Source organism: Pelecanus crispus, chromosome 4, assembly GCF_030463565.1.
Source record: "Pelecanus crispus isolate bPelCri1 chromosome 4, bPelCri1.pri, whole genome shotgun sequence".
Classification (NCBI taxonomy): domain Eukaryota; kingdom Metazoa; phylum Chordata; class Aves; order Pelecaniformes; family Pelecanidae; genus Pelecanus; species Pelecanus crispus.
In genome coordinates, this window is record NC_134646.1 from 35,771,391 (window position 1) to 35,789,467 (window position 18,077).

An 18,077-nucleotide genomic window follows, 5' to 3' on the forward strand; every position below is an offset into this window, starting at 1 on the left:
CCCCGGGAGCAGCCCCGCTCTCCCTGCGGCCGGAGCGGGGAGCCCAGCCCGGCGCCGCAGCCCCGGCGCTGCCCCCCCTCCCCACGCCAGCCGCAGCTGCGAGCTGGAGCGGCACGGCACGGCGCGGCTCCCCGGGCGGCGGCGGAGGCTGGCGGGGGCCGGTCTGCCCGCGCCTCCCGCCGCCGCTGCCTCTTCGTAGTCGGCACGAATCGCCTCCCCCCTGCCCCCCGCGGCGGGGAGGGCCACCCTGGCGGAGCCCTCCCCCCTCCCTCCCTCCCTCCGCCCTCCTCCCGCCGCTGCACACCCCGAGGAAGGGCTTGTTTTCCTGCCCGGATGATGAATTTCTCCGCAAGGTCATCGCTGCCCGCGGCTCCCCGGGCGCCGCCGCGGAGGTAAGGGGCGGGGGGAGCGGAGAGGCGGGGGGGGGGGGGATCGTGAGCACCTCCACACCCCCCCACCCCACCCCCCTAGCAAGTTTTTTCCGCGCCGGAGAGGAGCGGGGTGGGTGCGAGGACAGGTGGCGGGGGGCTGCCTCGCCCAGCCGGCCTCGCCCGCCGCGGGGGTGCCGAGCCGTGCCCGGGGAGCGCTCCCCGAGGGGCCGTGCCCTCCTCCGGGGGCGGGGGGGCTGCGGCCGCCGCGCCGAGCGGACACCCGCGGGTTGGGGGGCGGCGGCGCGGCCGGGCCAGCCCCGGGGTGGGGGGGGGGGGGGGACCTCTCTAACCCTCTGCTGATTTTCACCGGCGCTTGGAAGCGGGTTTGGAAGCCTGGAAAACTTAAAAAGAAAAAAACAAGGTGCCCCCCCCCCCCAGCACCGGCGGGCCGGGGGCTGCGCGGAGCGGTCGCCACAGCAGCGGCGCGGTCGCCACGGCAACGTGGGGCGGCCGCGGTGTCGCAGCGCGGAAGCTCCCCCGGGGGCGGCCACCGCCGCGGGGGCAGCCCGGGCCCCCGCTCCGCCGGCCCGGCTTGGGGCTCACGGCGAAGGGGCGGCCCGCCCCGCTCCCGCGGCCTCCCGAAGCCGGGCCGAAGGAGAGGTGCGGGGGTACCGGCGTACCCCGCGACGGCTCCCGAAAGCGTGCTCGGGGGGTGCTGGGCTGCGGGCGGGCGGGAGGTCCGCTCGGGTGGCGAGCTGAGCTGTGGCCGTCGGGCGGAGCGCGCCTCGACGGCTCGCCCGGCGGTGCCCACCCGCGATAGAGGGGTGCGGCCGGCTCCCACAGGCGCCTTGAGCAACCTGGCTTGGGGCGCTGGGCTGGTCGCAAACCCCCCGCCGGCCTCTTCTTTCTCCTCCTGAAGTCGGTGACAAAACTATGGATGATCTTGCCAGCTCCCAGTCTGTGACTTGCATTGCCTACAGATCGACCTACTTTTTGTGCCCCGTGCAGGCCTTGGCTCGGTTAATACTTTTTTCCTTCATCCTTCTTTTTTGCTCGGGAGAAGGTAACAGTGCTGCTGGTGGATTTATTAGAGTCATAGGGAATTATCATGTTCCCATAGTCTAACATCTTCCATAATATAAAGCACAGACTATTTCCCAGCGAGTCCGAGGTCCGGCCCACAAGCTTCTTCAAACAGTTTTGATTTAATGACTTCCAACGATGGGCAATTTACTATATTCCTGGATAATTGGCTCCTGTCATTAATCTCACTGTTAAACCTTTGCAACTCTTTTCCACTTTGAACTTTTCTGACTTCATCTTCTAGCTACTGGTTCTTGTAATGTCTTTGTCTGTCAGATTAAATAGCTATTGAGTTTCAGACCGTCTCTCTCTGCTTAAGTATTTAAGGGCAGTAATTAAATAGGCACTTAACGTTGTCTCTGATGAGACAAATAGACCGAGCTCCTTTGGTCTCCCCCTGGAATGCAGATGCTCCCCAGGAGAAATGGCCAAGCCAAGCCGGCCGCTCTTCTCCGAGCCCCCACTGTTGTCCTGGCTGGCCACCGGCGCAGCACAGTGGATTCCAGGAAGGCTCTCGTTACCATCACGTGCGGAGATAATAACCTCGTGCTCAGTATTCCCCTGTCTATTCACCCAATGGCATGAACTTTTCTTTCCCACGACTACACGGTGGGAATCTCTGTTCCGTTAGTTACATGCAGCGATCCCCGCATTTCTTTGCGAGCCAGGGTTTTCTCAGAAGCTGGTTGCCTGTCCTGTAAGGGGCATTTAAATTAAATCTTCCCACATGCATAACTTTGAATCTGCCTATGTTAAATGGATTTTTCCCTCCTCCTATCGCTTCACTTCCAGGGAGTCTGCAGCTCCGGAATCATGAGAGAGCTCTGGTGTTCCTCCCTCTAGAAGTCAGCTGAGTTTTTTTTTTTTTCCTGGGACCTCTGTGCTAAAACCATCTTTCTTCTTCTTGGTAGCATTTGCTCCAGATGACCTTAAAGTTATTTGAAGCTTACTGGGGGAGAAGTTATACTGAGTAACATACAAACGGCAAACTGAAAGTGCCCATTACAGTGAACTGGTTTCGTAACTGCTTTGGTTCAGCTGTGCCTCCAAGTGTTGGTGGGAGAGAAAGATTTGCTTTCCTGTCTTGCTGGGATGATGTCTAAACTGATACATATGTTGTCATGATGTTGCAAAGCTTTAATTTGATTTTGTAAGTTTTACTTACTCTGAAGAGTGCTCAAGCCCTGATTTACAGCTCTCTTTAGAAAGCACAGTATCTGAGAGTATGGGCCAGAGGTGGGTGTTTTTGACAGGATATTGTCAAGTTTTCCAGTAGTGTGTAGCAGCTTGAAGGGGACAGAAAAGGATGAGATTGAGTAGTCTGAAGGCACCTGCTGTGGGAGATGGTGCAAATTAATAAAGTTCTTCGAAGTGGGTGCTTTTTTTTTTTTTTGGGGGGGGGGGGGGGTGGGGGGTAATGTTTGTAACCACCTTGACTTACCCTGTCCAAGAGCTTAACACACATTGAGGGAGGGTGATGTAAGAAAGGTCCAAAAATTAAAGACCTTACATATAAATGCAGACCATCCCATGAAGTAAGAGAGGTGATGATCCTTGTGAGTAAGGTTTGTTTGCATGAACGAAGATAGCTGGTTTCAGCCTTTAGAATGACCTGTCTTCAAAGTGTTAAAATTAAGAAAAAGTACATTCTGACCACGTAATGACTTAAGTGTCAGGACAATGAGCTTTCTTGAAATTTCACACAGGATTTTTTGTTTTTTCTCTTCAAGTCCCTGAAAATATGTCTCTACAAAAGATTTCACTAAGTATAAATAGTGATGGATGAATGAGGTACCCTTAAAAGGTCTGAAAATCATGACTGAGCTCAGGTATCGCATCTGATTGAATAGAGTGACCCTATGAGCCCTATGAATTTCAGTGAATTTTTGATAGGTTGGTGTCAGCATCTTGGGAATTTTTTGTTATGCATATAATTGTATAGCCCCCCAATATGAACCTTTGAAATTTTATTACCTGGGACAGCTTCTCCCATCCATTCGAACTTAGTTTCTCTCCCCCAAGCCGGGCTAATTTCTCTGATTTTTTTTTTTTTTTTTCTTTTAACATATGCTTTCCCTTCTCAAGGTTGCATCTTGTCTTCAACTCCTTTTTGCAATCAGAAGAGCATGCATATCTTTCCATAGGGTGGCTGGTCCCAAAACTTATCCATTCTTGAGTCATGATGGCCATCCTGGGTCAGCCCAGCATTAAGAACAGTGGCTGTTAATTAATTCTACAAGGCCAGGACAGACAGACAATAGTCTTTTTATGAGCCTCAAACTTACTGTGTCAGCTGAAGACTGTCCAACAAGTGCTAGGTTAGAGGTAGGCGGATTTCATTAGCAAAATATGTTAGCAGTAGTAAAATCTGTCAGATTTAGGTCCTACAACTGTTACTGCCACCTTTATTTTTAACAACATAAACCCCCACCATCAGATGCAGTCAAAGCTGAGGAGAACCTGATTATATTAAGAACAACATCCTGCCTCTGATTTGTTTGTGAAATTCTCACTGATGTAGGAGTAAAAGCAAGCTGCTTGTAGTCTCACAGCTACAGACAAAGCAAAATTTTGATTTTGTAACTTGTACAACAGTGCTTCTAGCAGCACATCATTTCTTAATTTATAACCCCCACATTAAAGGCAGAGGTGGGATATAGGCTGAATCTGTTGCCTTTGTGGATTTAAGAGCAATCCTGCTCTTAAGAGCCCATATTAGCTAACGGCATGTAATGACTTCATGGCTTATAAAACTTTCATACCAGTCCTATAGGTGGCTTACAAACTGGTTCTATTTGTGCAAAATTCTTTAAAATTAGTTGTGTTGTTACTGACAGTACTTTGATATTATTATGGCAGATTACAAATTTAACAAAAGTCACCCAGGATTAACCTTGGATACAAATCGGGTGTCCTAATTGTAAGCTTTGATACTATGTGACAAGATGTCTAAACCGATCTCCTATTTGGTCTTATACATTGCAACATTTAGGTAAACATCACCTTCTTGAGGGTCAGAACGAAACAAAGATTTATAGTATTTACAGGGGGAAAACAAGTTCTGGTTATGTTCTGAATGAACTTAAATTACGTTCCAGTAGGAAAGGCTTTTGAGAGCATATCTAAGCACAGTTTATTTTTGCAAATAATAAAAATAAAGGGCTACATATATCTGTTTTATCATATACACGGACTTTAAACTCAGTAATAGTTCTATAGAAACAAAGACTTGTACTGATTAAAAATTTAATCAGAGATGATCAGTTACTTAAAGTTGTGTGATTCATTTCTTGGACTCCACGGCTAAGAGTTTGCATTTGTAAATTGGCCGCAGATCTGAAAGGGCAGAGGTGTCAGCCTGCTGCTGAGTAAATAGGGGGGGAAATGCAATGCCAAGACTTGCAACTCCATGCAGGGTGTGGGGCAGAGAGGCAAAGGGAAAGGTGGAGACCAAAGGAGTAATAACTAGGAACAAGTATAATATCATTTTGCCCCAATTTGTCCTCTGTCAGCAGTGGACACAGGTACTTGGGGAAAATAATTAAGTGGAGGGAAGAATGCCAACAATCACATATTACAATGAATTGCTGTAAAAGCTTCTATCAGGGCGCTACAGGCGTGTCTACAGAGGACAGATTGAACTCTTTTTTTTCACCCCTCCCACCCACCCACCCCACCCCCCCCCCCCCCAACTCCATGATCCTGTGTTACAAAACTTAGTGACAGGTATGGAAGCAATTACCACAGCTGGTATCAAACAGACATCCAGGGACATCCTGTTATTTTTTTCTTGAATGATCCAGGAACAAGAGTCTGTATCTATTATATCTGTGGTTGTAATTGTTAGCAACACCCATTACTTTTACTGTTCATTTTACTATATTATACATTAGTAAAACGTGGTAATAACAGTTGAGTTTGCTTGCTTCCTTGCCTGCATTCCTCCCTCTGAAAGTAGTTCTCTTGGAAAGATGAGTTAATTGAGGGGGACACAAACAGACACCCCTATAGTTAAACTATTAGTACCCGTACTATTAGCATCTCTATGCACTATTAGTACCTATATCTAACATAGTGGAGACCAGCTCAGAGCTGAGACTCAAAGCTTGTATCACTTGGCAAATGATAACAATTCATTTTCCAAGACAAGTTACATCACTGTCATCTAGCTTTGGAGATGAAAATATTCTGCTAAGGGAGTGGAGAAGTTTTTTAGAATAGGATCATAAGAAGAGTGTATTCTGAGCTGAGCTATTTCTCATCTCCCTCTTGGGCAACACTCACAGTCACTACTAAGGAAACAAATTCAACTATGATAAAATAGATATGGAGCACGTTGCTAGATGGGAATCATTTCTGCTGTCTGGTGAACGTCTGATCCAGGAAGCAGCAGCATTGCTAAGTTTAAAATCATTCATATTGCCTACGGATTGATCATAGTTACATACTAGTAACATATGCACTCTCATTTCTATGCCTGTACATTAATGCACGCACAAATGGGGGGAAGAACAGTGTTTCCTGAAGGGCTGGTAGTCTAGCAAAGTCTGGCAAGAGCTAAGAACACTACCTCTAGTTCAGTTAGCTACAACTATGTGTTTGTTCAACGGAAGCATAGATTAGGACTGAAGTAACTAGTGTAGGAAAGGTTGTTTGAAAAGAGCCTGCAATCAGCAGTAATGTATTCTTATTGTCTGAAAAAACAATATACCAATTGTAGGCAGAAAGTAGTGACCAAACATTCAGCTTTGGAAAGGCACATGTTGTTATTTGCCCTTTTTTGTCTGACCTTTTTTTTCTGCTAAATGGACCAAGTGTTTCTAAAAATCTTGAGAAGTAATCAGTGTTTTCTTGAATGCTCTCTGTGATACCTGTACCTTGAGATTCTGCTGCAGCTCAGTGATGGTAATTAACATTGTCAACTCTTCACAATCATCATGCAATTATCACCAGTCGGTGTTTTGTACCGAAGAACAGGATGGCTTTCTATATGAATATGTGGTTTTCTTTCTCTTTTGGAGCAAGTTGAACAAATATTGGTTACTGTGATTGGGATCCCAGATTGCATTCTAGCAGTGAAAATCTCTTTCCCAGTGATGCTAATGTGCAAACAAACAAAAAGCTCAGTTTTTAAAAGGGAAGTAAAAAAAAAAAAAAAAAAAAAAAAACAACAAACCACAAAAACCCACAAACAAGGTTCTGCACAATTAATTATTTTTTACTGCTCTTCATGCAAAAAGACAACAAATTCAAATAGAGGACATGAATACTATGCTATATTATGACTAATCTTAAAAGGATACTGTAAAAAGAAATGCGTTATCTCAAATGATGACAGTGAAGTCAGTGAAGATTTAATTCAGAAATTTTCCAGTGGCTCCAGGGCCCTGTTTTACATGCAAGACTAGACCTGCTGCTCCTGGAAAAAAATAACTAGAAATCTAAGAAAATCAGCCAAGGTGTTATCATGGAAATTGCAGGAATATCCAACACAGGATAACAAAGGATCTGATGTTACCTTAAATTTGCGTAAACAGGAGTCAATTCATTAACACTTGTGTGCAAAACAAATAAAAATAGTTATGTGGTTGGCCTTAAGTTTCAGATGGATGGATTTTTCCTTTTGTGGGTGAAACAGAAAAGGAAAAGAACAGTAGATGGTTACTAATCTGATTTTACATGGTTTTGGGAAGAGATGAGTGTTCCTATTGGCAGAGGGTAGAGCTAGAGCATGGTTTCTCTGGTACATGGTGTCTGTCAGTTCAGGGGTGAGCAGAGTCCCTTAACCTAAAGCCAGACAGACAGAACGTGATTTTTCTACTCTTGGGCAGTCATTTTGCCTTAGTAAAGAAACTGCAAAACATGTTGAAGTCCAAGGACTGGTGTTTTACCTCCAGTGTGTTGCTAGTGGGATCTTAGTCCAAAATGTAGCATGGCTGCTGAGTGCTCAGGGAATGGTCCATCCCCTTCCATAGGGCCCCAGGACTCTGACAGTGGAGCATTTCCAAGAACAGCATCGAACAGCAGAGTAAATCTGTAAAGTCAGTGTAATGGACTAGACAGGAAACATTCTAGCAAAGATGATGATGTGGACAGATGATGTGCACTGTTGCATTTTAGCAAGTCCCCATTTTCTTAGACTACTGGAGCTACAATTCCGAGCAGCTTTTAGGATGTCCTTTGGGCACTGAGGAACAAACTAGATATTACCAGGTCCCAACTTCAGAAACTGGAGAGGTGTAAAAGTCCTATAAATCTTCCCAGCTCAGCTCTCCTAGAAGCAGTCTGGCTGTTAGGGAGTTAGCTAGCCCTTAGGCTAGAAAATGCTGAAGGATAATCAGCCTTTAGTATTTAATGAACTAAAGGGTCACTATCATTAATGTCACTCTCTTTCCCGTGAAGCATCAGTTTCATAAAAAACTTCACACAGTTGAGAGACTTAGCTTTAGAGGTGAGTCATTAGGAAAATGATAAAATATAATAAGCATGCTGGGGGGTGTAGGGAGGGGTAGAAGTAATGTGATAAAATATTTGTCAGAAGGATGATATGCTGCGAAGAGCTGTATGGAAGCAAGATGACAGAATTATTCCACCCTGAAAGACTAGTATTTCATAAGTGCTGAAAGTTTCGTAACACTTCAGCATGCCACAGCATCTCCATATCTATTAACAGAAGATGTTAATCCTCCCCTTGAGGTAAATAATTAGGGAGTATCTGTTAAAAGCCAGTAAACAGGCTATGAAGGTTTGCATAAGTTTATCAGAACCCAGATTTCTGCTCAAGCTAAGCTGTAGCCTTACAGGATCTCCTGTTTCAGCACTCTGAAAAATAACGCGCTGGTTTTCATCCAGTCTATAGGGACAGGTATCCCGATTACAAATGCAGCTGTGATAACATCTGACAATTCTTAGTTGCAGCACGAAAGGCATTTTCACAGAAAGGGTAAGTGATATTTCTAAGGGTCACCCCGGTCCATGGTATAGCAGAATGAGGTGACCAGGCTTTCAGGCCCCTGCCTGCTGCCAAGTCCTTCAAATAAACCTGTTCATGCCATAAGCATGAGCGCTACTAATTGAAAATGTCCTTTCACCTACATTGGCCAAGGACTGAATAGACTTGGAAGATCCATACCTGCACATGATGAGTTCAGGTCAGGAATGTGCAGAATTTGTGCTCTTTCTCATGCCGGAGAACATAGGTTTCATGGAGCTAAAATCAGCTTGTAACTCTTAGTTTTGGCCATGTGCAAATGATGTTAGAAATGCATGAGGATGCACTGCAAAAAATGACTGAGAAGTAAAAGCTGTTCATTCATTTTCTGAGAAGTCAAGCAAGCTCCATCAGGAGATGCAGAGGAAAGGTTTAACAAATGGGTATTACAGAAGGATTAACTTCATTAATTTAGCTGCCCGTGTTTTTGGCACTTAAGAATTAATCCAGCCTTTATTGATTGTTTAAGTCTCGATTAGCTTGATGCCTAAGAAGTGGAAGGGACAAGCACTTTCCTCCTGTATATAGCAGGCATAGAAACTAACAGGGATGGTCTTCCTTTTGGTGAGGACAGTGGTCTTTACCTCCTGGCTGGGTTCAGTGTACACTTCAACTTAAAGGGAACAATTCAAACCTCAAGTCATGGGGCTACTTCACGCCATCCACAGTGGAAAAAAAAAAGCTGATAATATCCTATCATAAGGCCTGGGAGCCTTCCCTCAGAAATACTCTTGTATTAAACAGTCTACTTTGAGAGTTGTTTCCAGCTGGACCATGCTTGGCCACTATAATAAACGTGTAGTTAATATTGGGAAATAGCAGAACAGTATTTATCCAGTTCAAAAGATGCTCTTAATACGAAGGGTCTCAGGGGAATTTTGCTTGGAAAATGTATTTTCATAATAGAATGACCTATTTTAGAATTAGTTTTCCATGCTGGAGGAGGCAGGAAGGTGGCAGGAGGCTTGCCGAAGAGATGGACAATAAGCGCACTCGCACTTGCTCCCTAACAAGATGATGAGTGGACTGAATGTATTAATAAGATAGCACATGGGGGTTTTTTCAGCTAGATGCCTGCATGCAGGCTATTTGTATGTGTCTGTTATATCCCAATGAACATGCCCACAGGAATGCGAGCAGACGTTCCTATCAGCAGCCAACCCAAACACTCAGATGACAGGGAGAGAGCCCACACAATGTCTGTTTGAGCCACTTCTCAAAAAGCCTTAGGAGAAGAAAATAAAGTAAAAGGAGGACAAAGCCAATAATAGTTTTGTTAAGTATCTACCAAGAAAGCAAGCTTCAATTGCATTACCTTTCTAATACTATGATCCCAAATAGTGAGCTGTGTAACAAGTGTTATTTGCTGTTGCTCATTGCTTCCATCTGCATGGATGCTCCAAGACAACCCATGCATTGTTGCTTCTCCAGTAGCAGAGCCTGCCTTCTAGTGACTAATGAATCCCACCTACTCAGCCTCAGTTTGTCCCATCTTTTGCCTGTTGAAAGTTTCTTCTTTTTCAATGTGATTTATAATGTAACTTCAGCAATCAAATTGGGCTTTAACCACCATGTGAGTTCAACTAGTTGGCAATCAAAGCCACACCTGTTACTGTAAAAATCATATCAGAGTCAGTAGCTAACAGGCTGCTAAGAAAAAAAACTTAATTAGATGGGTGGAATTTGACCCTGCAGTTAAAGGCTGTAGTTCCTTTGATGTGAACGCCATCAAATGGAGCTGCCAGAGGTATCCAACCAGAGATATTAAGTTTATATGAAATTATTCCAAACACCATAGTTGCCATTCTGACATGAAGCCAAACAACATCATCCTTTCAGTCATCCAGTCTTAGGCAGCTGATTCAGAATGAATTTAGGGCAGATGAGGTAGAGATGAATAGACAGAATATTTAGCTGTCGTACTTCAGCCAGCCAGTAGCATGTCCTTTGAAATCGTTGTCCTCTGCAGTCTTTAGTGATGGTCATGAAATACTCCTGGCTTGTGCAGAATAATGTTGCTACCCTAAACAGCAGATAATGATGATAATGAAGTCCCAAGAGTTAAAATTTTGATTGTACCAGTGGCTTCCAGAATCCAGAATCTGTCTCCAACGTACTTTGCGTGGATGCAGTGCACTGTGCAGAAGGTTTCAAGCCCAAAGTTTTCTATGCAATAGTTTGTTGCAATAGCCTCCTATCACTGGTGGAACACAGTGGCAGAAAATTTGCAGAGAAAAAGACGCTGAATAGGTCTTATCATGACGACCTTGGTTTGGTGTCTGGTTGCAGGAGTCTTCTCATCACTTTTATGCAGTCTTCCCAATGCTTCTTTAATCCTTTTTCTGAGTGGTTAATGATTTGACTTCTCCTCATATCTTGAATGGAAACAAGAGTGTAAAAGTACCTGTTTTCTAGCATAACATATGTCATCTCTCGCTAAGATTTTGCACAGTGGAGTTAAAGACACATTTAAATGTGTCTTGGGGTGGACCTGTTAGTTTAGTTTGGGAGAGCATTTTGAAGAAGAAATGCACATGAAAATATATATTACCCCTTGAATTAATGCAGTATTCTTCCCTCTCTCCTTCCCCCTCTTGAAGGCTGACTTAGTGTATTGCATGTGGAATTTCATCCGTGGGCTCCTGAGCTGAACTCCATGACCAAGATTTAACTGGGATAAATCTCATGTAGTCACCTAGTCTTGATTTGAGATTCTTCACTGCTGACAGTTGAAATGGTTAACCAGTCAGATACACTGAATGACTAATTCTGTCTTTCTTGAGAGAGGATTTCCTGTTTGTGACTGAAAAGAGGGCAGTCTTTGGGAAAATGGGCTTTCCCCTTCTGCAGGTATGCATTTTTTAGTTAAGTCTATTTGCTTTCATTTTTTTTGCTTCTTATGTCCCACATATATAGACATATTATACACAGAAAAATACTTCCTGTAGAGTCAGAGAGCAGCTTTTTGAATAGCGTTTGCTGTTAGTCACCCATTGAAGAAAGACTGAACAGTTTACCAAAAAAAATCAGGAAATGGAAAAAATACCATCAGAGGCTTAGAAAGATAGAGCAATGCTTACAATGTTCAAGTTGAGTGTGCAATGTGAGGTAGCAAGAGGTATGAACATGGTCACCATCACAAATATTTAAGCAGTGGTAAAACTGTCTTTCAAAAGGATGCTATACCATGGTGCAAAACATGATTAAAAACATCCATTTCTTGTGAACAGTTTCCTGGCCTTGAGCTATATGAAGCTGTGAAATGGTCTGGCAAGGAGCACGAAGTAAGAGACAGATGGGGAATCAGTGCTGGAAGAGCATTCAAGCCTATGTCCCGGAGGCAGAGGGCCAACAAATTTCTGTATCACATGGACCAACCAACTTACTTGCTCCTGCATGTCCTCTTTTTTTCTGACAGAGCAGCTGTCCCCTTTACCTCTTACCTCTTCCTGCCTTCCTACCTGGCCAGAATTCACTCAGCAGGTGTAGAGATAGGTCAGCCTGATACATGGAATAAAGTTGTTGAGTCCACATGGGAGAAGGTTGGTGTTCCTGGGATCAGCATTCAGCCTCATTCTCCAGTTTTGTGGGAGAAACTTAGGACCGAGGCAAGTTAACCTTGAAGTTCAACAGCTGAGCACATGAATCTAGTTGCTGCCTAGAGAGAAGACCAAGGGACTAATGAATTTCCAGGGGTTGCAGCTTTGCCCTTAAAATAAAAGACAAACTCCCCATGCACTAGGGGAAAAGAACACATTTTCTGTCCTCCTGGGAAAGGAAAAGGGTGAGAGATTTGAAGTGGTGATGGACGATTATCCAGCCCATCTGCAGTGCTAACCAAACATCTGTCTCTCTCAAACCACCTCCCGTGGCAGTCTGCATTTGCAAAAATGTTTTTCTCCCGTTGATTTGGAGTAGAACAAACCCAATGGTTTTCCTGTGGCTGCCCACACCTGTGGTTTAGAGTTGTTAATAAATAGATTAGGGAGCAGAGCGAACAGAGCTGAGGTAGTGAGAATCCAGCTACAGTAATTACCTGGACTGTGCTGACCAGCAGCTGAGCAGGGATGGAGGGGAAGGTGCAGGCTTAGTCACTGTAGTGACAGCCAAGTTTCTGGAAGTGGGGCCTGAGTTTTTGATAATGTGGTTATTCAAGGAATACCTGATAAATTGCTCTTAGTTTTCTAGCTCTATAGCCTGGACTTGCTTGATCTTCTGACCAAATCTGCCCCTCTGTCCACATACTTCTTCCATTCGTTCTTGGTCTGCTCTGTCCCCCCTTGCTCAAGGACACAGGCTACAGGCTTATAGGACGGGTCATTCAGAACAAATTGCCAGTCTTGCTCTGTGCAAAAGCAGCAGCTCACCTGTACGAAGAAAAGAAGATAATCAAGTGGAGCCTCTTGCTCTGTATCTCATTGCCTGCTGCCCTGTTCAAACTCTGTTGTCAAACATTCATACCGCATCCAATCCCACGCCCTGCCCGAGCTTTCTGAAGAGTAACAGCGTTAAGTGAGCCTTTTCCAAAAGTCCTCCTTGTATGAACACTTACAGATCTGCAGTGGTTGCAATTACTTTTCTTGGGTGGATGGCCTTCCTATGTCAGTAATACCCTTTGCTTGTTCAGCTTGAAGGTGGTGGTTTTGGGGGTTTTGTGGGGTTTGGGTTTTTTCCTTCACAAATGCTGACAGCAGCATATTCTGTACACTTGTTTGGTTTTCTAGCTTGTGCTTTAACAGAGGTACCAGCCTGCTTTGCCTCTTTATAGATTCAGGACTTGCTGTATGGCAGTAATCCAGTGAGGGGACACCCCTTTTAATATTTTTTGGTAGTGTGTCAAAGGTAGATCTCTAAAGCCAGATTCCTATGCTCATGGTTGCAAAGAGTTTTTAGTAGTAGATGATGAAATGTAGGAGAAAGGTGTTCTGTAGTTAAGTCACTGGTGTTAGACACTGACTGTTGCATAGTTTTCTCTGTGATCTTTGGCTGTGTTAGCTTCTAAAGAAGAGACAGAAAAAGTACCAGTTTCTACCTCTGCTCTGTATCTTGCCTGCTCAAACTATGAATGTTTAGCATCTCTATGCTCACATATAGCATCCACCAAAATGGCAGAATACGTTAGGGCCTTCTGGCATTTCTTGGATAGGAATAAAAGGAACTGTATTTTCAAAAATATTGAGCAACCTTTGGCTCCCACTGGCTTTACTGGTATTTCTGATTATTCAGCACTTTTGAGAATCAGACTTCTTTGACTTCAGCGCCTAATCACCCAGATTAGGCTGGATTACTATCTTTATGTTAGCATATATCAAATTTTATGTGTATATCATAGAATTGTTTAGGTTGGAAAAGACCTTTAAGATCATCCAGTCCAACCATTAACCTAACACTACCATGTCTACCAATTAAGGGTAGAGTAAGAATTAATTTCATGTTTCCTGGCTTGGTGGCTGGATTATTTTTTAATCAGAGTAAAACTAGAATAGAATCATTAAGGTTGGAAAGGACCTCTAAGATCATCAGCCCAACTGTCAACCCAACACCACTATGCCTACTAAACCATGTCCCAGAGTGCCACGTCTACATGGTTTTTGAACACTTCCAAGGATGGTGACTCCACCACCTCTCTGGGCAGCCTGTTCCAATGCTTGACCACTCTTTCAGTAAAGAAATTTTCCCTGATATCCAATCTGAACCTCCCCTGATGCAGCTTGAGGCCATTTCCTCTCATCCTATCGCTAACTACTTGGGAGAAGAGACCAACAGCCACCTCACTACAACCTCCTTTCAGGTAGTTGTAGAGAGCAATAAGGTCTCCCCTCAGCCTCCTCTTCTCCAGGCTAACCAACCCCAGTTCCCTCAGCCACTCCTCATAAGGCCTGTGCTCCAGACCCTTCACCAGCTTTGTTGCCCTTCTCTGGACACGCTCCAGCACCTCAAGGTCTTTCTTGTATTGAGGGGCCCAAAACTGGACACAGTATTCCAGGTGCGGCCTCACCAGTGCTGAGTACAGGGGGACAATCACCTCCCTGCTCCTGCTGGCCACACTATTCCTGATGTATGTCTGCAATCATGTATGTATGCATAGTTCGTGGTAATAAAAATTGTGTCCATAAATAGGATGTCAATAAAAATAAATTGTGGTGGGAAGCCTACTGTGCATCCACAGCTGTCAGATGACTGGTTGAAGTATCTAGTGCTTTTCTTCAAGAAAATCCTGTGTGGAAGTAAACCATCCTGTCTGGATTTTCATATTGGCTCTGAGGTTGCCATGTGTTTTCTCAGTCCTTCAAGTATCCCTCTGTGCATGAGGCATCTACGTTCAGTGCGAGTCCAGTGATTAAGCCCTAAGATGTGAATGATCCTTTTTCACACCATGTCAGCTTCTACTCCAGCTAACTTAGAAACAAGGACAAAGCTATCATGCAGCCCAGCTCACTCCCAGCTGTGCTCTAGCAAGGTACAGCCTGACCTCAGCTCACTTCTGAAATTTGCAGGTTAAATATTGAGCAAGGGCAGCTAAAACTACTCTGAAGAGGAGTAAAAAGGAATGCAGCATGATGTGAGGAGCTAGACATTAGGTGATAAACTCCATAATTGCTTGAGGCTGCCACATCTCTCCTTTTTTTTTTTTTTTTTTTTTAATGCCTGGGGACATGTTTGGATTTTGTATTGTGAAGCAGCTGCATGTAGCCTGAGAAGCTTGTAGCTTCACCATAGGTAAAGGTGAGCTGCAGGGATAGCTGCCACAGTGAGTGCCAGTCACACTGCCCATGGGGCTGTCTGGTTTGGGTTTGGCCAGGTGGTCAAGGCAGCCAGCTTCAGTAAACCTGAGACTTTGTTAAACCCAGATGTGATATATCTTGTTTGAGCTGTCATTTTAATTAATGCTAATTATGCTCATTAACTGATTTTGCAGTCATCCTGAGGGACAGTAATTCAAGCCAAAGTTAATGTCTTTTACCAGTGCCTCCCCCACAGTGTGTGTTACTTCAGTCACCTGATAAATGGAAATGTAAATAGGCCTGGCTTAAATGCAGAAGAAATGAGAAGAGGTATGCCCAGCATTAGACTCAGTGTAAACCTTGAACTCTAGCTCTGGAAGATCCCAGCCCTCAACAGGAGTGGGGATGTTGCATTAGCTGGTATAAGCCATAATGGCCTTGCAGAGGTCCAGGGCATGGACCATGCATCTGGTATGGATAAGGCAGAGGTCCAGGGTATGGTTATGGCTATGCCACATCACAACAGGCAAAGCTTTGGCTTATGACAACTCCAGTAATTGACTCTCAATATTACTGCTAGCTTTGAAAGGGTTTACAAAATAAGACATGCTGAGTCTCTGTTGCCAGCATGTTTTATTGAAGTAGTTTCCAGATTTTGCATTACTATCTCTTTAATACTTGCTGTCTTGAAGAATTATTTCTGGTTTTAGTTTGGTTGTGACACAGATGGGGCTTCCCAAGTCTCAGACGCTAAATAAGGATTTCTCTTATGAGCATTGTGATTTTTAAGTATTCAGAAGCAGAGAATGTAATTATTCTTAAGCCTGTGAAAATCCACATTTAAAACATAGTATAAAAAGCTGCAGGCAGTTGGGTACCTTAGTCCCCCTTGTTGAGCCTGGAAGGATAGAAGCACATTGAATCTAAGGAAAAAAAATACATGTTTTGAATAAGCCATTGTTAGGAGACAATTCTAATGGAAGGGAGGATGGTTCCTGCAATTGTTAGTGCAAAAGATTTTTACACCCCTGGGCTGCCTGCAAGGGCAATTCTGAAAAGCTATTACTGTCAGACACCTGTGGGATAGACTGCAAATAACGAGTTGTTCCTAAAATAAGCCGTCGTACAGCACAGCTGTTGGTGTTTTTCTTTGCTGCAGGAAGGCGGAGGTGTTGAGAGAGTGACTTGGTGACTGAGTTGGCTTCTTCACCCAGGGAAAGCACTGCTGCCTCTTTGTTCAAGCACGTCCACATGGTGGATGGAGAAGACTTAAGAGCCTCTCTTTGTCCTGAAGAGCTGTCTGGCTATATAGTGAATTTCAGGACTCAAAGTTAGTGAGGTAAGGTTTGGGGGTTGATTTTTACCAATGCTGAGTTGGTGTCGGTGCCAGTACCTCCTTTTTCTCAAGCCAAGAGCCAGGAAAATAAGTTTCTCTCAATTTTACCTGATCAGATCTGCTGCAGCGACACTCACTGTCACCCGGGAGGTTTCTCAGATGTGTCTTTCAACACCTTCTGTCAGCTCTGGGTGGAGACTGGAGAAAACATGGTGTGGTTTATAGGGGTAATATTGTACCAACATGTTCCTATCTAGTGTTTGCCTTCATTAGGGTCAAGTGGCTGGAAACCCTCACACGGCTGTGGTGTTATGTATATGGTTAGGCTGTTCCATCATTTCTGAATATAAAGAACGATGGTGTTGCTGATTATCTGCAGTACGTGACAAGTGTTGTTTTTCCTGGCTTTGCAAGGGGCCATTTAGGATGTGTCACCCTGTCCCTGCTTGGTTAGCAAATCCTGCTTTCCCCATGTCCCACATGCAGTACCTCATCAGTTAAAAAAAAATAATAACGAATGAGGCACTGGTCGCTGGTTTGGCCCAATTCCACCGGGGTCAATGTTCAACAAAATAAAGCGTATTGACTCAAGTAGTCTGAGACTGAGATGACAGCTTTTCACGTAACGGTCCCACTGAAGTCATATCGTAAGCTCGTGTGACTGTGGTGAGCAGGTTAGAGTCCTTATCTGGATGTACAGGTTTAAGTCATTGCCCTCAAAAGAGCATTTACCAGCATTGTAAAGATACCACTGAATTGCTCCGATTTTACTTCTGAACACCGAAGGCTTCCAACCTGCAGCCATTTGGTTTCCTGCAGAGCCTCAATACATCAGACAAAAAGTGGCCCAGCACACGGCGCTTCCTCTCGTGGCTTTTTGAGAAGGTGTTTAGCAGGAGGCAGTTTGCTAAGGAGATTACTTTGTTCTTTTTACTGCTTTTATTGTCAATGACAGACAGCAGCAGAGCAAAGTGAGAACTTGAAGAAACAGGAAGCAACTGCTGAGGTGGCGGCAGGAAGAAAGCAAGATATTTTTAACTGTTTGGTTTTTTTTAAAAAAACCATGGTGATAGCCATTTCAGCTGCCAGCCCCTTTATTCACATTAGTTGTGTTTCTGATAGCCAGGAGGCAAGAGCAGACATGGTGAGATCATCATTGTGCCTTTCTTAGGTTAATCACATGCTATGGCAAATTTGTGTTACAGTAATGACTGGTTTAGGCTCTGCATCCTTCTTCTCTAATTACATGCCATTTGGAGTAGTTCTTTTCCATTAGGATAATGCCTGTAAATGAGAATGGATATGTCCTTTGCCAGGTGCCTGTTATGTATAGATCTATTCCCTTCTCTAATACTGAGCCCAGCATCTTCATTAAAATAATACGATGTATGAGGAGAACTTAATTTTTCAGATGGTGCATGAGAGTTTATCATTGGGTTTTACCTTATGCAAAAGACATTCCTCCTGCTATCAGCTCTTCCAAGGCAAAATTTCCTTACTTGCAAGGTTGATTTAAAAAAAAGTGCTGCTACAATACACTTGTCTGGGCACCAATAATACGGTTACTCAGC